This window comes from Sminthopsis crassicaudata, chromosome 2 (genome assembly GCF_048593235.1).
Source record: "Sminthopsis crassicaudata isolate SCR6 chromosome 2, ASM4859323v1, whole genome shotgun sequence".
Lineage (NCBI taxonomy): Eukaryota > Metazoa > Chordata > Mammalia > Dasyuromorphia > Dasyuridae > Sminthopsis > Sminthopsis crassicaudata.
The window spans coordinates 675410179-675433018 of record NC_133618.1 but is presented as its reverse complement, the minus strand read 5'-3'; the positions used below and the strand labels follow the sequence as shown (position 1 = coordinate 675433018).

Here is a 22840-nt window from a genome sequence, read left to right as displayed (position 1 = left end):
AACAGCCCAGTCATTGTTTCTCCAGAAGGCTTGTTAATGGAGTTCCATAGGTAGGGATTTAGGATTGTATCATGTAACTTGGGGCAGTCCAAGCAGCTCTGTAAGTGCCATCCATGGGCTCCTATGATGGAGAACTCAGCAGCAGATGCTTCATTGGAACCTTATCTGCTTTAGGATATCTTTTGGGTCTAAGTCTGTGATTTCCTAGGCAAATAGAACTTCTAGAGTGGAAATGGATTCCAGGGATGCAAATCTGCTCTTTATCTAGGCCTCCTGTGCTTATAGTTTTGCCAGAGGCACTAAGAATAAATAGCCAGCAACTATCCTGAGTCTAGAGCTGGCCCTGTTTCTAGCCTGCTACCTTAAAATTGCAAGTTATTTTCTTATATTCTAGTGCCTTGCTCAGTAATACATAGTAGATGCTTAATAATCACTTTCCCCTGGTTTATCCATTCTTCTTCCCCAATATTTTGAAGCAACTCCATTGTATTTATTTAGCAGGAGAAAAATGCCACACCCCCCTGACTGATTGTACAATTGGACCATTCAGACCCAATTTCTGCTTCGATATCCCATGATAATAATGAGAATTTCTAGAATTTTGCCTTCCATAATGTTCTCTAGTTTTTCTTTGGCCACAAATTTCTTCCTTCTCCACAGATCTGAGAGGTAAACTACCCTTTGTTCTTCTAATTTGCTTAGAATATCACTCTTTATGTCTAAATCAATTGGATATAGGGTGTTAGGTGCGGATCAATGCCTAGTTTCTGTCATACTAATTTCCAAGTTTCCCAACAATTTTTTGTCAAATAGTGAGTTCTTATCCCAGAAGCTGGGATCTTTGGGATTATTAAACACTAAGTTAGTCATTGAGTATTGTGTCTTATGAACATGACCTATTCCACTGATCAACTTCTCTATTTCTTATCCAATACCAAATGGTTTTGATGACCCCTGCTTTAGAATATAGTTTTAGGTCTTGTACAACTAGGCCACCTTCATTGATAATTTTTTTTCATTAATTCCCTTGAAATTCTTGACCTTTTGTTCTTCAAGATGAACTTTGTTATTATTTTTCTAGCATTATAATATAATTTTTTGGGAGTTTGATTGGTATGGCCCTCAATAAAAAGATTAATATAGGTAGCATTGTAATTTTTATTATTTTAGCTTGGCCGTGAGCACTTTTCCAGTTGATTAGATTTGACTTTGTGTAGAAAGTATTTTGTAATCCATTCTTCTTCCCCAATATTTTGAACCAACTGCATTATATTTAATTAGCAGGAGGAAAAATGGCATATCCTCTTGTTCAAGTATACAATCAGACCATTCAGACTCAGTTTCTGCTTGGATATCCCATGATAATAATGAGAATTTCTCACTATTATTATTTATCTCGAATGTTGTGAAGCATTTCCTCACACCTCCCCTGAGAAATAGTGGAGGTGATGATGGTGACAGCAGTAGTAGCACTAGCAACACAATCAACAATACCATAAGTAGCACACATTTACATGAATCTTTAAGGTAGAGGTATTATTATCCCCAACTTACAGACAAGGAATGGAAGTAGATAAGTTAAGGGACTTGCTTACTTTCGGGATTAATTAATCACCCGAAATCTCATTAATTTTGGATATTCAACCCTTTCTGAACTCCCTCAGCCTTCTCTCCTTTCTGATTAGAGAGCTGAAGAATGAAGCTCTAAACTCTTCCCAAGGCTTTACTTTATAGTAAAGCTTATTAAACTGTGGGACTTGACCCCATGAAAGGGTGCATTGTTGAATGTGGGGGGGGGGTCGCAAAAATCCTGGAAATGGTAAAAGGTTTCTGAATGTTCTGTATCCTGCAACATCAAATATTCAGCCAGTATTTAATTCTTTATCCATCTCATTAGTTTGCAAATTTGCTTTTTGTCTTTAAGAAATGGTAATATATATATATATATATATATGTATATATATATATATATATATATACACACACACACAACAGATATTTATTTTAAAATAAATTTCCTTTTATTATCAGTAATTATTTGATTTGTATGCCTATTTTATATACTTATATGCTTGGGGTCATGTAAAATTTCTGGGTGCCCTCCATCCCTACTTTCTGGCTTCCATTTTTGTTTCGTTTTCCTATAATAGATTGGAAAGTCCTTGAGAGCAGGAATTGTCCATTTTTCTTATTTGTATGCCCACCACTTAGCAGAGTACCTGATGCTTATTAAATATTTATTTAATTGGATTGTACTTGATCAAGGTCATGTAGCTAGGAAGTGTTAGTGACATGATAAATATAGACAATCTTTAAGAGTATCATTTTTGATGTTTTTAATAATATTTGAGAATAATACTTTGGCAGCTGTGGGGCAGATGAACTAGAGTGGAGAGAGCCTTAAGGTAGAAAGGCTTCTTAGGATACTCTTGTTATTAGGATATGTCCTATGTCATAATCATATTATGCACCTCCCCCAGACACAAAGATCAAATCTCAATCAAAAACTTTTAGTGTTGCCCATTTTTTATTTTCTCAATTTTCAGTCTCCCTGCTATGACTTCAGAATCATGCCCTTTTCAATCATTCATCTTCATAGTCATCCTGCACATCTCCATCAAAGAATCGAGAGCTTTGTTGTTGTTCTTTTTCAGTTGTGACCCCCCATGGGGGTTTCTTGGCAAAGGGTTTGCCATTTCCTTCTCCAAGGGATTAAGGCAAATAGCAATGAAGCCACTTGCTTAGGGTTACACAGCTAGTGAATGTGTGAAGTCTTCCTGATTCCAGCCTCAGCCCTCAATCCTCTGAGCTACCCAGCTGCTTCCTCTTACCCTCCTGATCACCCTCTCCCAGCACCAGCCCCTTTATTGAATGATTGAAAATCTGTATATATACCACGGGAGGCAGAGTTGAGTTACAAGCTGTCTCGTTCACTGACTTCCTCATGGCTAGTTGCCAGCCAGATTTCATGCTCTTGGAGGTCAAGACCATGTTGTAATTTTTCTCTGTTTTCCTCTATCCTACATCAAGTATCTGATGATAACAACTGATTACATATTGATTCAGGATTCCATGATATAGCTCAGGTTCAGAGAAGAAAAGGATTTCTTCTCACCATCACACAGCAAGGCAAAGTCAGAGGTAGGAACAGAGCCTCATCTTTGGACTTGAGGTTGTGTCTGTTTTGTCCTTCTCTCACTGTTCGTATCAACTTCTAGTTGTGCATCTGATTTCTATGAGATAATTTCCCCCAGTCTCCCTTTCTCTTCCTATCTTCCCCAAGTGTACTCCTCTAGAAAGTCTTTTGTCTAAATGAAAATATTCAAAGGCGACACATGTATTGTATCTTCATATTAAAATGCAAATAGTTTGTTTTTATTTAGTCCCTTATGATTGCTCATTCATGTTTACTTTTTTATACTTCTCAAATCATGTTTTTTCTTAAAAATTTCTAGGTAGCTTTGGGCTTTTCTGGGAAATCTTCCGTTTTATTAAATATCTATTTTTCCCTTTGTAATATTATACTAAGTAGTGCTTTGGTAAGTTATTCTTGGTTGTGTATCTATATCTTTTGCTTTATGGAATATTGTGTTCCCAGTTCTTCACTCCTTTATACCAGTGGCTGCCATATCTTGTATGAACCCGACTGTGGCTTCTTAGTCTTTGAATTCTTTCTTTCTACTTGTTTAAAGTAGAGACTCTGGATGTTGATTATAACATTTCTTGGGGATTTCATTTTGGGGTTTCTTTCAGGAGGTGGATGCTTTCTGTTTCCAATTTGTTTTGTAGTTCTAAGAAATCTGATTGGTTTTAAATTTTCTTGAAATATCATTTTAAGGTTTTTTTAATCATACATTTTAGGTAATCCAATGATCCCTAAATTTTCTCTCAATCTGTTTGAAATGATTAGTTTTACTATGATATTCCTCGCATTTTCTTCCTTTTTCCTGTTTTTGATTAATTTTTAATATTTTTGTAATATCATGGAATTGTTATGTTCCATTGGAATTTTCAGGGAATTTGTTTCTTGGGCAAGATTTTGAATTTTTTTTTTTTTACAAAACTGTTAATTTACTTTCCAATTCTTTCTTCTACAACTTTTATTTCTTTTTCAACTTTTTCCTCTAATTATCATATTTACTTTTTTAGAATTTAAAATTAAAATTTTTTTTTTCTTGCTTCATCTCTTTTTCAGGGAATTCTAGTTGAACTTGTACTCAATAATAGTTTTCTTTAAGGTTTTGCTTACAGATATTTTGGAGCCTTATTTTTTTTTTCTAGTTTTGTTCTTGACTTTCCCTGTCATGATAATAGTTTTTGTTTGTTTTGTTTTAGTGATAGGATTTTTTTTTCTGTTTGTTCTTTTTCTTGTCTACTTCAAGGCTTTTGACTTTGTTAGGGATGAATTCTGTATAGTACTGGAAGGAATGTCCAGCTGATTCTGATGCTACTTTCTTGAGGTGTTGACTGTTAAATTATTCCAGTACCTAAAACATAGCTCAGGCCAAAGACCTACAAGCTTTCTTCCTCCTAAAGTATTTTGAGCCAGATCAGAGTTTCAGCTTTTACAGTTCCTGACATAGGTTTTATTCTGAGCAATACAACTGTGGGCCTGCTCCAATTAGCGTTTTATTAGACTGCTACTGGACACAGCCACTCTTAGCCAGCTGAAAAGTTCTGCCAGTTCAGAGCGACACAGCTTCAGATTCCCCTTTGATCTGGGGTTTTTACTCTGCTTATTATACTGTTGAAGGTTTCAACTGAAAACTACTTGGGCTGAAAGCTTCCCTGCTCTCCAGATTTAGGTCACAGTACAGTCACTTGCTTCTGAATGCCTTCTTTGCCTGGAATTCAGTCTAGTGTCAGTAGCCATTTCTTTCCCCCCCCCCCCCACTTCCCAAAAAGCACTCCTAAGATCTGGTCCTCTCTCTGTTAGCCCTAGATTTCTGCTGCAGAGCTAGTTAGTGAGTAACAGCTTCCAGCTGATGCTATTTCTAAACCCTGCTAGGTTCGGCTCCCGATGTTGGATCTTTCCTCTCTCCTACACTGCTCTGCATAAAAGTATAACATTCGGTGTCTCCCCATGCTGACTTGGATTGGAAAAATGACTCCCTATGACTTTCTCCTCCCATGGCTCCCAGGCATGACCTGGTCTGGTGCATTGTTTAGATATGTTTGAAGGGATTATGGGGATGTTGTTTGTATTTCTTGCTATTCCACCATCTTGGTTTAATATCCTTACCTCCATTCCTTTTCTTCTTATTTACGTATTTTAAATATTTTACTATGTTCTGTCTTTTTTTGTGCATTTTTATTTTTCCCAACTCGCCCTCAAATACATACACATATTTATATATTGTTTTATCTGTGTCTATCTATATGTTACATAGATAATTATAATACATAAATACAACATATAATATATAGATAGATACAGATACACACACACACACTCCTATTCTGAGTAAGCAGAGTCAAACAAAACAATCCAACCTATTGGCTACATCAGAAAATGTGTCTCTCATTCTGTACCTTTTTCTGCAGCATGATTCAGCCAGTTCATTTTCCAGAAGAATTTGGAAAGATATTTGTCTACGTTTGACACCTATTTTAATTACATCAGAGAAACTTGCTCTTTCCAGAAATCCCAGGGAAATGTCTTTTGCAAAAGTGAATGCTCATCTCTTCATTATTTTTTCACTGTGAATCTAGATTTCCATCTGTTGAGATGGCTTAGGGTCATATACACACAGGGAGTCAGCGTGCCAAGACTGGTCCGGTTTTATTCATTTTCATCAGCTCTATTGGCTTCCTCTTCATTTCCTTCCTCCGTTGCCTTTCCCAAGTCCCAACCAGTCTGACAGTAACTGTGAAATGACTCTGCTTTGGAAACACCCCTGAAAATGAGGAGATGTGTGTTTTCCGGCTCTTAACCCATCCAGAAACTCCTCAGAAGGACACCTGATTTGTCTGGTCTCCTTGCCGCCCCTCCCGACTGAGCTAATATGGCAACAAGTGAACATTTCATAGCCCATTAACCCTGGCCGGATCATACGCACACAGATTCAGGGAAAACTGGACACAAAACTTGGAAGAGAGGACTGTCAGCTGGCTGATTCTGGAGGAGGTTTGTTAAGGGAAACGAAGGAGCTGGCCACCATTAAGAAACATTCCCACCAAATACATGAAAAAGGCTCTGATGGTATTCATGAAGGTGGCTACAGTTTGACATTTCTCCTTGCCCAATGGAAGACTGTTGACTTACCAATGGGAGGGAAAGCAGCTTGCATGGGGCTCATTGTCTGAGAAAAACAAAATTGTCTCCAGAACGTTGGGGGCCTCCAAGTGGTTCTGGGAATTTTTATATAAATTGATCTCCTTGTTTTTATGGCACATTAAACGTTAGAAAGTTTTGAGATTGGTCGGGGTAGTCATCATCTCTAAATGTGGTGTTTTACCTCCTCCCCAAACAGCAATTCAGTAGAGCTTGGTTGCCAGTACAAATTTCTAATGTTTATAATTGAGAGTCACTTCTAAATTGAAAATAGTAACAGTAGACATGTTTTTGTAATAGATAAAATCTAAGAAATTATAGCGACATAATTTGCTTTTCAAATGGCAACCCGGAATCTGTTCTACCCTGAGAGGTCAATATGACTTTAATTACATGAGGATAGATAAGAATCTCCTTTTAAAGGAATGAGGGTAATTTAATTTTTATTTTTAATACCAGCGTTGCTAGCTGCTGGACTTGGAGCACGTCCATGAGCCGGAAAGTGTCGTCACCTTTATGGAGGAAACTTCAGCTGTGGGATATGGTCCGATTTCTTCCTGAAGCTGACTCCTTCGAGAAACCTTCATTGTGGTTATTCCTTGGGATTTCTTTGAGGAGCAGGGTCCTTTAGTTAATAAAGGTTGTTTTTAAATGAGAGTTACCGAGGTAGCTGGGAACAGTGATCACCAGGACCCTGTGGATCTGGGTTCAAATTCTGATGCTGTCAAGTCACTTGTCCTTGGTTGGTCTCTGATTTTTTATGTGTCATGGGAAAGATTCAGAAGAGGAAAGGAAGGAAATAAGATTTTAAGTAGTACCTACTATGTGCCAAGTGCTAAGCAGTTTGCAATTATTCTCTCATTTGATCCTTTCAACCACCCTGGAAGTAGGTGCTCTTGTCATCCCTATTTTACAAGGGGGAAACTGAGGCAAACAGAGATTAAGACATTAGCCCATTACCACACAGCTAGTATATGTTGTGAGCAAAACTTGGGACCCAATGCTGGGGGTTGCCCCCCCGGTGGCCGCCTACAGTAGACCAGCTTGATGATCCAAATCCCTTGTATTACTCATTTCAGTTTAGTGGATGGAGAGCCAACCAAACCCTGGTCCCCATCTGTGCTCTCCACTCGCCATGAATCCCTGGGCTCCCCAGGCCATCTCCCTACCATAGCTGTTCTTCTCCCCATCTTGACCCTTTGGCCAACTCAACCAATTCGACTCTCCATCATGTCCCTCTTTTGAGTTCCTCCACCCCTCATCATAGCACAGTTGTGCCCAGTCAAAGCTCAGCTCGGGTCCCTCCCACTGTTTGTCCCCTTCACCTCTGCTCGCATCCTGCTGGTTTGTGAAATCATCCGGCCATTCTCACTGGCTCCACTACAGCTACTGCACAACCTCAGTTGGGCCTTCAGTTCTGCCAGGCAAATGCCTACCTTATCAAGTCCCTCTCCTGCTCTCTGTAATGGCTCTTCTAGACCTTTTATCTTGTCTCAAAGCTCCCACGGCTCCTCTTCCCCCATCCTCTGAGCCAAAAACTGTCTTTTTACTGGGGAAAAAAAAACAAAACAACCCGTATCCCTTGACCCTGAGTTCTCTCCTCTCTCTCCTTCTCCCTTTTCACATGTAGGTAGGTACTTTCTGACCCTTCTCTTCCCTCTGATCTTCACAGGCCCCTCTACCATCTCATTCCATCGGCTCCTCCCCCCTCTAGCATTCGTCTGTAGTCCCTCCCTTCCTACAGGCTCATTTCCCATGACTGCTCCTTTCTCAAAAGCTCTCCTTTCATGCTCTGCCATCCTTTCTCTGCCCTTGGTGGCTAACCTCCCCACAAAGATCCTCTATACTCGCCGCCTCCGTTTTCAGTGTGCTCATACATCTCTGCAGCTGTGGACACTGGTGGTCCTTCCTCCTTGAAGCTCTCTTGTCTCAAGGGTTTCAGGACACCCCCCCTCCCGGTTCTCCTCCCTCTCTGATCAGGCCTTCTTCTTCTCCTTTGTTACAACCTCTTCCAAATCCCAGCCTCTACCCTCAGGTGTCCCTCAGAGCTCTGCCTTTGTCCCTCTGCTCTTCTTCCTACTTGGTGATCGCATTAGTTCCATGGATTCATTAAGACTCCATGCTGATGATTCTCTAATGTATTTCTTGCCCTAATCTCTCTGCTGACCTCCAATCTTAAAACTCCAGTTACGCCAAAGATGGCTCAAACTGGATGTTCAGTAGAGATATCCAACATATCCCACCCAGAATTCATTATCTCCCCCTTTACTTTCCCTCCTACCTTCCCTATTCTTGTATCCTCCCAGTCTGAGACTCCCCCTAGGAATGCAGGCCTTCATTCTCTCATCTGGACTAGTGCTGTAGCTGCCTCAAGTCTCTCCCCACTCCAATCTGTCTTCCATTGAGCCGCTTGAAAGAGTTTCTTAAAGCCCAGGTCCAGTGATGTCATCTTCCTACTTAATATGTCGCCCTCTTGTCTCCAGGAAGGGACTGAAGGGAATTTTGAGCAGGGATGAACCAAAAAGTGAGCTGGTGTTTTTTAAGTAGGCCAATGTCTAAGGAACGGAGCCAGAAGTACAAGACCGGTTGAGGTCTGGCAGTTCAGGTTGGAGGAGAGGGCTGGTCACTAATGGGGTCACAGGCTTCCAGGGAGACTGGACACTACTTATGACTCATCCTGGCCTCCATCGCCAGGCTGGCTTACCTCCAGACTGGGCCTACTTCTCCTTGCCTGGCCTCTCTGCACCAGGGCAACTGGAGGCGTGGTCAGGGGGAGCCCCGATTCTTCCTTTGTTTCCCAGACTGACTAGCCAAGGAGGGGGAGGGAGAAGGTCCCTGATCCCAGAGCAGTGGGAGACCTGCACTGGAGTCTGCCTCTCCATTTATAAGATTATGAGAAAGTCACTTAACTTCTCAGATCCACTATTTCTTAATTTGTAAATTGAAGATAATAATAGGTGCATTATCTACATCACAGAGTAATTATGAGGCTCCAATGGAATATTGCATGTAAGGGGGGCTTGGTAAACCAGAAAGCCTTCTATAAATTTAAGCTATTAGTGCTAATGCCTTCTATTTCAAGGCATCTTAAAAACGTCACGTAATTAATCTACCTCGCATCACAATGCCGTCTGTTGTAATGTGAACCATTATTCTCATTTTCCCAGTTTTTCAGACTAAGGAAATAGTGGTAATAAATTGTTAGTAGAAGTTAAAACCCAAACTTACACCTCCTAAACACAGCTAATAAGGCCTGGCTTATGGGGGTAATTTGTGGCTGAGAAATATGTTTTATCTCCATCTCATAAAATTGGTTTAAAGCATAAGCTGGAGCTGCATCGGAGAACATGCTAAACAAGACCAGCTATTCAGAGAAGCCATTAAAAACGCACCACGATGGTGTCATGCTGAAAATTCTAAATAGACTTGGCTCCCCCAAGTGGGAGACTTGATGAGGCTGGGCCACTGCCCCCCTCCCATAGCACTGACCTAGACCATGGCGATGACTGGTTCCATGACTCTGCTTTCAGTGTGTTCCCGTGATACATGAGTCTCCTAGCCAGTCAGACATTCGCCATCCTAATCCTCATGTCCCCAACAGGGAGCACCTTGACTGCTGGCTAACCAAGGCTTTGTCCAGGGGGTGAAATGTAGAAATTGTTTAGGGGATGGTCTGGGTCCCAGGTCCCCTGCCCTGAGTACCCTGCTGGCTCTCTGCCCTCATTAGCAGTTGCCCTACCTTTGGTAGCAGAGAAGCCAGTGGGAAACTTGGATCCTTGAATTTTAATTTCTCATTAAAAGTCTCAAAGTGAAGACTAACTCACAGAATGTTAGAGCTGAAAGAGATTTCCAGGTCATACTGTGACAAGGAAGGAGGGACCATAGTGTCCATCCAGTCTATGTCATACCTGAACAAAAATGCTCTCTTCAACATCCCTGTCTACCTGACTTCCCCCTCTCCAAAAAGCTCTTCACCTCTTTCCTGGCAGCCCCTCCTCCTATAGGCAGCCCCTATCCCCCTCTGAAAACTCTTCCCTCCCTCCTCCAGCCTTAATTCCATTATTTTGGGCTACTTCCCTATCAGGACTATGTTTTAGTTCTAACAATGACATCCTGGGCCTTAGGCTAAAGATCCAGGAATATTGCTTCAAATAACAAAGATATACCCAACCCTCAAGGGTCCAAAGCAGTGGAAAGAGCTCCCAAAGCTAGAGGGCTGTTTTGACCTTCATCTCTGACCTGGAACTAGCTGGAGGACTCAAGGTGAGCCATTAACACTCATCTAGTCGCAGTTTTTCTTTGCACTGTAGGGGAGCTCAGACTCACAGTGCCTCAGGATGTTGAAAAAGACTCCGAAGGTCAATGGAGAGGGTCTGTGACAATGGGAAGAGAGTCGGACATGCAGTCCCAGTGTTGGGATTCTGTTGCTTTAGCACATTTGATCTTATAGCTAGAGTGGGATAGGGACCCTCCTAACAGCTCCAGGGTAGAAAGGTCATGTCCCTAGAAGGATCTCTGAAAATGTCTGCACAAAACCTCTGAAGCCTGGGACAGTGCACCTTCCACTCTGAAAACAGAACCCTATTTTAACAAAAAATAATAGGCTAAAAAATGAGCAGATAACAAAAAACATTTCTGATAATTGAAAGTTATTATGGTGACAAAGAAGATCAAAACACACTCTCAGAAGATGACAATAAAATCAAAGCTCCTACAACCAAAACCTCTAAGAAAAATAAAAGTTAGACTCAAGCCATGGCAGAGCTCAAAAGGGATTTTGAAAATCAAGTAAGAGAGAGAGAGGAAAACTCAGGAAAAGAATTGAGAATGGTGCAAAAGAAAATACAGAAAGTTAATGAGGAGAAAGATATTTACAAAAGGAAAATTGTCCAACTGGGAAAAAGGTACAAAAGCTCACTGAGGAAAATAATTCCTTAAAAATTAGAATTAAGCAAATGGAAAGGAATGATTCTATGAGAAATCAAGATACAATAAAACAAAACCAATAGGAAGAAAAGAAAAGAAGAAATAGGAGGAAAATGTGAAATATTTCATTAGAAAAAACAACTACCCTGGAAAATAGATCCAGGAGAGAGCTGAAAGTCATGATCAAAAAAGGAGCCTGGATATCATCTTTCAAGAAATTATCAAAGAAAACTGTCCTGATATTCTAGAACCAGAAAATAAAATAAAAATGGAAAGAATACACTGATCATCTCCTGAAAGAGACCCCAAAATGAAAACTCCCAGGAATATTACAGCCAAATTTCAGGTCTTCCAGGTAAACAGGAAAATATTGCAAGCATCCAGAAAGAAACAGTTCATGTGTAGTGGAGCCACATTCAGATAGTACAAGATTTAGTATCTTCTATATTAAAGAACCAGAGGGCTTGGAATATGATATTCCAGAGAGCAATAGAGCTAGGATTGCACCAAGAATCATTTATCTAGGAAGACTGAAAATAATCCTTTGGAGGAAAATATGGTCATTCAATGAAATAGATTTTCAAGCATTCATGATGAAAAGACCAGAGCTGAATAGAAAACTTGATTTTCAAATACAGACCTCAGGAGAAGTATAAGGAAGTAATCACAAAAGTTAAAGGAATTAATAACGTTAATCTGTTTATATTCCTACATGGGAGGATGATGTTTATAACTCAGAACTTTCTCATTATTTCATAGTTTGAAGGAATATATAGATATAGAGATAGAGACAGAGGTCATAAATGTGAATTGAATATTAAGGGATAACATATTTTTAAATAAGTAATAGAGAAATGCAAGGCAGAAGTCCATTCATTAGTTAGCCATCCAAAGAGACACAATGCAAATTTTTCATGTCCCTTGCTCTACTTCTGCAGCACAGGCCATCCCGGGAAAGATGTTGCAGCCTGCTTATACCCTCCACAAATCTCTCAGTTGCCTTTTGGGTCGCCTACAGGTTTGATCTGTCATAAATAGTGGGAGATTTGAGATTCACAAGGCACACCTACAAGAAATTCCACCCCTTGTAATAAAATCTCATCAGTGTTTGGCCAATTTGTCCTTTTGCAGCTCTTTCTGGACTGTGAGAGGGAGACATTGTCAAACCCACCATCCCTATTATCAGGGTTTCTCCATCTGTGCTCCCTCTACTCACCTTCCCTAAGTCCTCTAACAGCTTCTTTAGGTCTCTCTCTATCATAGTGCCGCTCGAGGCTTCAGTTCCTGGAGGAGGATTAGAAATTGGATCAGCCAAATAGAAGGACAAAGTGACAACTACTGAGGATGGTCATTGCACAATCCCTGACATTTGGATGACATATCAGCAAAGTTCATTAGGGCAATGACTTCATCATCAGCACAGGCTGCTCCAAAGGCAGTCTTGAAATCTGAGCTGGCTGGAGAAAGGCATTTGATAGATTCATTCTGCTTCTTGGTGTGGGGTTGAGCAAGCCCAAAGAGATGTGGGGAGACATCCTGATGAGGCAGGAAATTGTTGACAGCAAATTATTTAAAAATTCCCAAATTGAAATTCCCCACTTTTAACATCCCAGGAAGTCAGGTCTATGATAAACAAACTAAAATGTAATAATTCAATCCCTCCTTCCAGAAATACTTGTTAAGGGCCAAAATTGCCCCAGCTGCCTACTTACATCATCTCTCAAATTCAGTCTGTCTGTATGTAGCATTTTCTCTCAGGTGCATTTTCTCTGATGTTTTGATTCCATAAAATGTCACTGAAGCCAGATAATAGCCAGATTTTTGTAGTACTAAGAGAGGGAATTCATAGGATCATAGACAGTGTTGGATAGGACCCACACAGGACCTCCTAGAGCACTTCAGTTGCTGATGTTCTCTTGTCCATGAAAGCGCTTCCAAAGCTGAAGAATATCTGTCCTATTTCCCAAGCCTATTATCCAGGATAATCAACCTCAGTTTCTTCCCCATCCTCATAGGGAATGGTTTCTGGACTTCTCATGTTGCTGTTGCCAAGATTATCGTTATCACCTGACTCCAGGTGATAAATTCGCTCCAGCTCACATTTTCTTTGATAAATGGAATAGGGAAAGAGCAGTGAATTTTGGAGTTAAAAGATCTGGGTACAAATCCCCTCTGTGTCCCTTGTTGTTTGTGTGACCGGTGTGGCAAGTACTAAAAGTACTAAATGAAAGCCTTGGCCCATTGGTCCTATTTGGCCTAAATCTCTAGATCTCTGGGAATCCCTTCTCAACATTGCTAAGCCTTTCAGATATAGAGAAGGTGAGGAGCTGCATGGGAGAGGACATTTTTTACCCTGCCTCATCCCAGCAGTCTCCAGGCCTCGGCCTCCCCTCTCTGAGTTGGTGAGTGTGCCATTCATCATTTTACAGCAGCCTCACTTTTTAAAGAAGCAAAATTTACTCTTAGCCTTTTATTGATGTTGTACAACAAAACCAAGCCTAGATGGGTTAAACCAGGGCTTCTTCCACCTTCTTTGGACCATGGGCTTCTTTAGCTGGTGTCTGAGAAAGCCTATGTAACCCCCTTGGATTGGAAGCTCCCTGAGGGAAGGATCTTTGCCTTTTAATGCATCTTTAATGCTTAGCACAGTGCTAGACACATAGGAGCTATTTCATAAATGCTTTTTTACTGACTGACCAAATATTTAAAATTAAATTTATAGGATTTCCAAGGAAAAGATTTCCTTTGTAATAAAGTAAATAAAGATTTTTTTTTTCCATCCAGACTCTCTTCTCCCCAATCTGTCCACTGGTTCTAGCTTAAGGACTCCAAATTACATAAAATTCGGCTAATCCAGCCAGTATTTGTTAATAGTCTACTACTAGAATGGTTTTGCTGCCTATTTCTTCCTGTAACTGGCTTAACATCTTCTCTAGGAACTTGCCTGCTCTACCACTTTGTACATACACATTTAGTATCATTACTACTTCATTGTTTACAATACCCTTTATCAAGATGTACTTTCCATGCTTATCTCTTTTAATAATATCTATTTTTATTTTGCTCTATCTGAGATCAAAATTGCTACCCCTGCTTTTTTTACTTCAGCTGAAGCATAATAAATTCTGGTACGGCCTTTTATCTTTACTCTGTATGTGTCTCTCTGTGTCAAATGTGTTTCTTGTATACAACATATTGTAGGATTTTAGTTTTTAATCCACTCTGCTATTTGCTTCCATTTTATGGGAGAGTTCATCTCATTCACATTTACAGTTATGATAACCAGCTCTGTATTTCCTTCCATCTGATTTTTCCCCTGTATATACTTTTGTTCTCTCTTTCCACCCTATCCTTAATTGTGTGCTTTTTTACTCACCCTGATCACTATTTTATCTCCTATCACCCCCCTTCTCTTAGCAGTGTTTTTTAACCCACTTCAGTCACTATCTTTTCCTCCTTATCTTTTCCCTCAGTGTTTCTGTCCTCCCTTCTATCTTGTCCCTCCATTTTCTTGTCTTCTTTCTCTTCCTACTTCTTTATAAAATTCGATACATTTCTAAGACCAATTGAATGATTAAATTATTCCCTCTTAAAGCCAGAACTGATGAGATGAAGCTTCAGACAATGCTCATCCTCCTCCCTTCTTTCCCTGGATTGTAGTAGGTCTTTTGTGGCACTTCATGTGAATTAATTGTTCCATTATTTCCTCTTTTTCTTGTACAGACCATTTTCTACCCCTTATTGGCTTTTTTCTTTGATTTTATCACATCAGAGTCCATTCACAATCATATCCTCAGTCCATGTGATGCTTCCCTCTGTCCCAGTAACAGATACAGTTCTTAAGAGTTACAGATATCATTTTGCCATCTGGTTTTTTCAATAGAAGTGGTTGAAAGTCTCTTACTTCATTGAAGCTCCTCTTCCCCTGAAAGATGATGCTGAATCTCCCTAGTTATTTAATTCTTTGTTGTAACCCTAGGGCCTTTGTTTTCTACAATATGATGTTTTAGGCTCTCTGATCCTTTATTGTAGAAGCTGCCAGATCCTGGGTAATACTGACTGTTGCTCCTTGTTATTTGAATTGTTTTTGTCTGGCAGTTTACAGTATTTTTTCCTTGGATTATAGTTTTGGAATTTCAAAAAATATTCCTTGGGGTTTTCTTTATTGGATCTCTTTCTAGAGGTGATCGATGGATTGTTTCAATCAGTATTTTTCCCTCTGTTTCTAAAATATTGGAGCAGTTTTTCTTAATGACCTCTTGTAAAAGAGCCAGGCTCTTTTTTTTTTATTATGGCTTTCAGGTAGGACAATAGTTTGTAAATTGTCTCTTCAGGATCTATTTTCCAGGTTGGCTGTTTTGTCAATGAGGTATTTCACATTTTCTTCCACTTTTTTCATTCTTTTGGTTTGTTTGATTCTTGCTGTTTCACAAAGTCATTAGTTCTCATTTGCCCTGCTCTAGTTTTTAATATATGATTTTCTTCATTTATCTTTTGTATCTCTTTTTCCATTTGGTTTATTCTACTGTTTAAGCAGTTGTTTTTTTTTTTTTTTTTTTTCAGATAGAATTTTCCTACCCTTTCCAACTTGACTTTCATGCATATCTTTCATTTCTTTTCTTGTTTTTTCTTCTACATCTTATTTGCCTTTTGAAGTCTTTTATGAGCATTATGAATATTTCAAGCCTCTTTGGGCTTGAGACCAATTTATATCACTCTGAGATTTTTTCTGTGGAAATAATGTCCTCCAATTTTTGATTTGGTCTGCCCTGTCACCACAGTAGCTTTCTATGGTCAAGGTTCTTTTCTGTCTTTTGCTAATTTTCTTTCCTTTTCTTTTGGTATTTCCTCTTTTTTTACCTTTTAAAGTGGAGCTCTGTTCCTGGGGTTAAGGTGGAGCTGTCCCAAGCTTCCTGTGCAGCTCTGAGCCTTGGTTTTGTGTTTGTAAGTGGTAACTTTGCCTGGTCTATTCGGTAAACAACCTGATTTTTCAGAGTTTGTCTTTTGAGTTGGGACTGGAAGCTGCCCCTCTGATTTGCTTCTCCACTGAGCCAGGACTAAGAGTCTGAGTTGCTGATTTGCTGTGATTAAGATATTGCCACACGCTCTCTTTGAGTCTATCTGACCTGGACTGAACACCCCTTTCATCCCAGTGAGACTGGCCTTTCTTGAAGTGTTTTCAGTCTATCTTGAGCTGTTAAACTCTGTTCAGAGCCTTGGTTTCATGTGGTTTTCAAAGGAATATGGAATAGTTCAAGCAGCTTCCTGACTTTACTCTACCATCTTCTCTTTATCCCCCGGAACTCTCTGGAACTTATTTTTTTCTAATAAATTCTATTTTTGATCATTATTATTCTATTTGTGTGTGTTTCTTATTTCCTATCCCTGATAACTCTTCAATTTTAATTCTATTCCTTAACTTGTCAACTAGATCATTTTGATCATACTCAAAATCTTTCTTTTGGACTACCAAATTCCTATTATCAGTCTTAGACATATAGTTTACATTTCCATGTATAAAACATAAACAGTTTGTTGTTGTTGAGTTTCTTGAAATTAGGCTTTGATGTTGACTCTTATATGTAAAATTTTCTATTGTGTCCAGATTTGGTTGGGACAAATTTCTTAAAATCTGAGTTCATTGAGTCTATTTTTTTCATTCCATATTATTCTTAATTTTGCCAAATATAATATTTTTGTGTGCAGGCCCAGTTCTTTTGATTGTTGATATATAACATTCCAGAACCTGTGGTCCTTTATTGTAGCTGCTGATAGATCCTATGTAATTCTAATTATGGCTTCCACATATCTGAATTGTTTTTTGTTTGTTTCTTGTAAAACGTTCTCTTTTATCTAGAGTTTTGAAAGTTAGCAATGTTCTATGTGTTTTCTTTGTAGCATCGCTTTGAGGTGGTGATTGGTGGATTTTTTTTTCTATTTCTACTTTCCTCTTGTGTTCTATCATTTTAAGACATTCTTCTTTGATTATTTCTTATATTATTATGTCAAGGTTATTTCTGTTTACAGTTTTCATATCGTCCAATTATTTCTATTTTTTCTTGATCTTTTTTTCAGATGTCATTTTTTTATGAGATGCCTCATATTCTCTTCTATTTTTCATTCTTTATATTTTGTTTTGTTATTTCTTGATCTTATAGCTTTACTGGCTTTCTTCTGCCCAATTCTAATATTTTAAAAAATCATTTTGTTCTTTTAGACTCTGCATTTCTTTTTCTAGTTCATTGATTTTTCTTTTCCTAATCATCTTGGTTTTCTTGCATTTTTTTTAGGTTTTCCCCCAATCTTTTTCATTTAGTTTTTAAAGTGAAGTAAAAAAAGTCTCTTACCCTGAAAAGTAACATTAAAAGACTCCCTGCCCCTAAAGAATTTTTAGAAGAACTCAAAGTGACTTTAGAACCAAATGAGAGAGATTTAGGGAAAACTAAAAATCTGAAGAGCTTGGAATGTTCTGATCTATTCTGCCAGCTTCTCAGAATCCTTATATCTCACATTTCTTGAGTGCTTTTATCTTTAAAAAATATTATTTATTTATTTTAAACATTTTTTTTCTTTTTTAATTTTGAGTTTCAAATTCTTTCCCTCACTCTAACACCCTCCCAGACCCACTTAGAAAGCAATTAATGTATCAATCATGCAAAATAATCATGCGAAATATTTTTCCATATTAGTTGTATTTCAAAAAGAAACAAGAAAAATAAAGAAAATGAGGAAAATTATACTTCAGTTTGCACTCAGCTTTCATCAGTTTTCCCTGGAGGTGGATCATTTTTTTATCATGAAACTTTGGAATCCTCTCAGATCATTGTATTGGTCAGAATAGGCAAGCCATTCACAATTAATTATTACAATGAGCTGTTATTATACACAATGATCTTCTAATACTTCTCACTTCACTTTGGATCAGGCCAAATAGGTCTTACCATGCTTCTTCTAAAACCACCACAATAATATTCGATCATAATCATATGCCACAACTTGTTCATCTATTCCCCAATTGATGAGCATCCCCTAAATTTCCAATACTTTGCCACCACAAAAAGAGATTCTAAAATATTTTTGTATAAATCGGTCATTTCCCTTGATCTTTGATCTCATTGGGATACAGACCTACCAGCGATATTGCTAGGCCAAAGTGTGTGCATAGTTTTATAGTTCTTTAGGTATAATACCAAATTGTTCTCCAAAATGGTTGGACCAGTTCACTACAACAATTCATTAATGTACCTATTTTTGTTATCTCCTCTAGAATTTGTCATTTATGGTAAGTATAAGATATACTTTAGAGGAGTTTTAATTTGCCTTTCTCTAATCATTAGTGATTTAGAATATTTTTTCAAATTATTATAGAGAGCTTTATTTCTTCTTGGGAAATATACCTGTTGATATCCTTTGGTCACTTATCAATTGGAAAATGGCTCTTATTGTAATTGGTTCAGTTCTGTACTCATATTTGGGAAATGAGGCATTTATTGGAGAAACCTTAAATTTTTTAATATTTTTCATTGTTTATATGTTTTAGCAAAATATAATTTCCATCATTATCCCATTTCATTGGCCCTGTTTTTGCCTTTGCTTTGTGTGAGATCATGATTACTATCCTTGCCTTTTTTACTTCAGCTGAATCATATTAAATTCTGCTCCAGCCCTTTATTTTAACTCTGTGTGTGCACAGAGTTCTTGCTGCACGAGAAAAATCAGATCAAAAAGGAAAGAATGAGTAGGAAAACAAAATCCAAATGAACAACAGCAAAAAGAGTGAGAATACTATGTTGTGATCCACATTCAGTTCCCACAGTCCTCTCTCTGGATGTAGATGACTCTCTTTATCACAAGATCATTGGAACTGGCATCAGTTATCTCGTTGTTGGAAAGAGAATTGTTTTTCATATAATATCAATGTTGCCATGTACAATGATCTCCTGATTCTGCTTATTTCACTTAGCATCAGTTCATGTAAGTCTCTAAAATCATCCTCTTGATTGTTTCTTATAGAACAATAATATTTAATAACAGTCACATACCATAACTTACTCAGCCATTCTCCAACTGATGAGCATCACTCAGTTTCCAGTTTCTTACACTACGAAAAGGGGTAGCATAGACATTTTTGCACATGTGGATCCCTTTCCCTCCTTTAAGATCTCTTTGGGATATAAGCCCAGTAGAAACATTGCTGGATTAAAGGGTATGGACAGTTTGATAACTTTTTGAGCATAGTTCCAAATTGCTCTCCAGAATGGCTGGCTCCATTTAAAATTCCACCACCAATGTATCAGTGTCCCAGTTTCCCCACATCCCCTCCAACATTCATTATTATCTTTTCCTGTTATCTTAGCCAATTTGAGAGGTGTGTGTAGTGGTATCTATGAATTTTCTTAATTTGCATTTGTCTGATCAATAGTGACAAAGAGCACCTTTTCATATGATTAGAAATGGTTTTAATTTCTTCATCTGAAAATTGTCTATTCATATCCTTTGAGCATTTATCAATTGGAAGATGGCTTGAATTTTTATAAATTTGAGTCAATTCTCTATATATTTTTAAAATGAGGTTTTTATCAGATGCCTTAAATGTAAAAAATGTTTCCCCAATTTATTGCTTCCCTTCTAATCTTGTCTGCATTAGTTTTGTTTGTACAAAACCTTTTTAACTTAACATGATAAAAATTATATATTTGGTGTTCAATTATGAATTCTAGTTGAACTAATTCTACTGAGAGAGTGCGATTCAAGCATTGCTCAGGACCCTCAACCCTACTATTTCCTCCTCTGCTATAAAAGCACTTCCTTATAGATCTCTTTAATGTGTGAAAAATTTCCCCATTCTATTTCTCTCTTACCCCTTTTTCCAGTGTATCTCTATTTCTCACCCCTTTATATTTTTTAGAAATCATTCTAACATAATCAATTTATATCTAGATCTCTATTAAACTCTTTTTAACTGCCACAATAATGATAAAGTTCTTAGGAGTTATAGGTATTATCTTCCCCAATAGGAAGGAAACAGTTTAAATTTGTTGAGACCCTTATGATTATTCTTTCATGCTTACTTTTTAATGCTTCTCTTGTGTCTTATATTTGAATGTCAGGTTTTCTATTCAGCTCTAGTCTTTTCATTAGGAATGCTTGAATGTGCTATTTCATTAAATATTTATTTTTCTCCTGAAAAATTATACTTAGTTTTCCTGAGTAAATTTGGTTGTAATTCTCCATCCTTTGCATGCTGGAATATCATATTCCAAATCCTCTACTCCTTTAATGTGGAAGACACTAGATTTTGGATAATTTTGATAATGGTTCTACCATATTAAAAATATTGAATTGATACTTGAAGTATTTTTTCTTTGACTTGGGGCTCTGGGATTTCTCTATAATATTCTTGGGAGTTTTCATTTTTGTATCTCTTACAAGAGGTCATTGATTAATTCTTTCAATTTCTATTTTACCTTCAGAATCTAAGATTTTGGATAGTTTTTCTTGATAATTTCTTGGAGTGTGATGTGTAGGCACTTTTTTTTGATCATAGCTTTCAGGTAGTCCAATAATTTTTAAATTATCTCCTTGGTCAACTTTCCAATTCAGTTTTTTTTTTTTCTGATGAGATTTCATAATTCTTATGTTTTTCATTCTTTTGACTTTGTTTTATTGTCTCTTGATTTCTCATGGAATCATTATTTTCCATTTGCTCAATTTGAATTTTTAAGAAATTATTTTCTTCAGTAAAATTTGTACTTTGCCCCATATAGTCAATTTTATTTCTAAAAAAATTCTTTTTTTAAGTGACTATATGTGTATACACTTTTGATCTTACATTTGATCTATCCTGTGTTTTAAAGAGTTCTTTCCTGAGTAAATTTTTGTGTAAATTTAGTGAATTTTTAAATGAATTTTTGAATTTACCAATAGGCTAATTCTGGTTTTGAAGGTATTATTTCCATCAGTATATTTGTGCCTCTTTTCACCAAGTTTTTGATTATCTTTTAATATTTTTCTCACATCACTCTCATTTCTTATCCCACATTTTTCTTCTACCACCCTTATCTCCTTTTTTTAGTCTTCCAAGAATTCTTGTTGGCTTGGGTCCATTTAGCATTTTTGAGGCTTTGTTTATAGCTGTTGTTTTCACAGTGTTATCTTCTGAGTTTATGTCTTAGTCTTCTATGCCAAAGTATTAGATCTTGTTATTTTTTATGGTAAAATTCATTGTTGTTGACTGCTCATTTTTCAGCCAATTTTTTTACTTTTAATTTTATGTTCTACTTATACTTTGGTCACTAGGGAGTAGAAAGGCACTGACCTAAGCTTCAGGCTTCTTTGTGCTACTGTATTCAGAACTAGTTCTGGAATTTTGTAAGCTTTTTGTCCTTCCAAAGTAGTGTGATCTGGGGAGAGGTGTGATCTGGGGAGAGGTGTGATCACTTTGGTCTTAATGGATGAAGGGCACCTACTCCTTACAGTCACCAGTGCTAGCACTTTCCTTTGCTTTAGAACTGTGACCAGGACCCCTTCTCCCTTATGACCAACCCCCAGTGCCCCCTTTCACTCTGTGTGAGGGTAATAGTGCTGCTAATCAGTCCCATCTATACCCAGTGCCAGCAAAGCATCCCCTTTAATCTCTTTTTGACTTCTTAACTGTCTTTTGGTCTTTGCTGCTTTTGATGCAGTCACTGTTGCTGTTACCTTATGTTTTGGTTCTGGACTGGTTTTCATCCCAGTGTCACAAACTTCTGCAGCTGATCTCCTAAGTTTTCGTAGGCTGGAAAAATGCCTCATTCTGACCTCTCTTGATTCTGCTTCTGATTTGAAGGGTTGTTTTAGAGTTGTTTGGAGGGGAATATTAGAGAGTTCAGCTGAATTGTCTCTAATTCTCCATCTAAGAGTGCTTTTTTTTCCCCAGTGATTCCAGAAAAGCAAAACTAACCATCCCCTTTTAAGAGGGGAAAACTGAAACTCAGAGGAATCCTTTGATTTGTCCAATGTTACACAGAGAGTCAGTTGCTGGGAGTAGAGCCCACATTTTTTTCTCACACCAAATCCAGTACTCAAGCTGTATTTCACAGCTTCCCTAAACATGTTCCACAGCCATCATCTTTTCCCATGATTCCAAGTTTCTAAAGGCTGATTTTTAAAACTTAAAAAAAAAAAAAAGCTAAAATAATTGATTACGTCATAAACACAACCTTGAACCTCTGAAAGAATCTGGCAAATTTATCTCTCTTTTTCTTCATATTTCTCTAAATTTGACTTTTGATTTCCTAGTTCTACTACCTGTGTGATATTAGGTGAAGTCACTCTGTGTCCTTTGACCTCAGTTTTCTCCTCTGTAATATGAGAATATTAGGTTATCCTAAAAGTTTCAGCCCTTTTTTCAGTTATGGACCCTTTGGCAATTAGTCTGGTAAAAATCCAGGAAACCTTTTCCTGAATAATGTTTTTAAATGCAAAAAAAATAAAATATAATGGATTGATTATTTAAAAATCAATCATATTGAAATAAAACTAATGAAAATTAAAATTTAAACACAAGTTAAGATTCCAAATTAAGAATTCCTGGATTCAATGAGACCTGAATAGACCTTTTAGCTTTAGACCAGTGGTCCTCAAGCTTTTTAAATAGGG

At 37.7% G+C, this 22840-nt stretch overlaps 1 protein-coding gene across 2 annotated transcripts in view; it reads left to right on the top strand.

Annotated features, from left to right (window-relative positions):
* Positions 1 to 22840, top strand: part of ADAM12 (ADAM metallopeptidase domain 12) — a 326616-nt gene that overhangs the window by 12520 nt on the left and 291256 nt on the right. Inside the window, exon 1 of one of the 2 annotated variants that reach the window (XM_074297153.1) lies at positions 2935 to 3141. The exons of the other annotated variant lie outside the window; for it this stretch is intronic. The gene's annotated coding sequence lies outside the window, so the exon portion shown is untranslated. Of the gene's footprint in view, positions 1 to 2934; positions 3142 to 22840 lie in introns of those variants that run through there. 2 annotated transcript variants of the gene reach the window in all.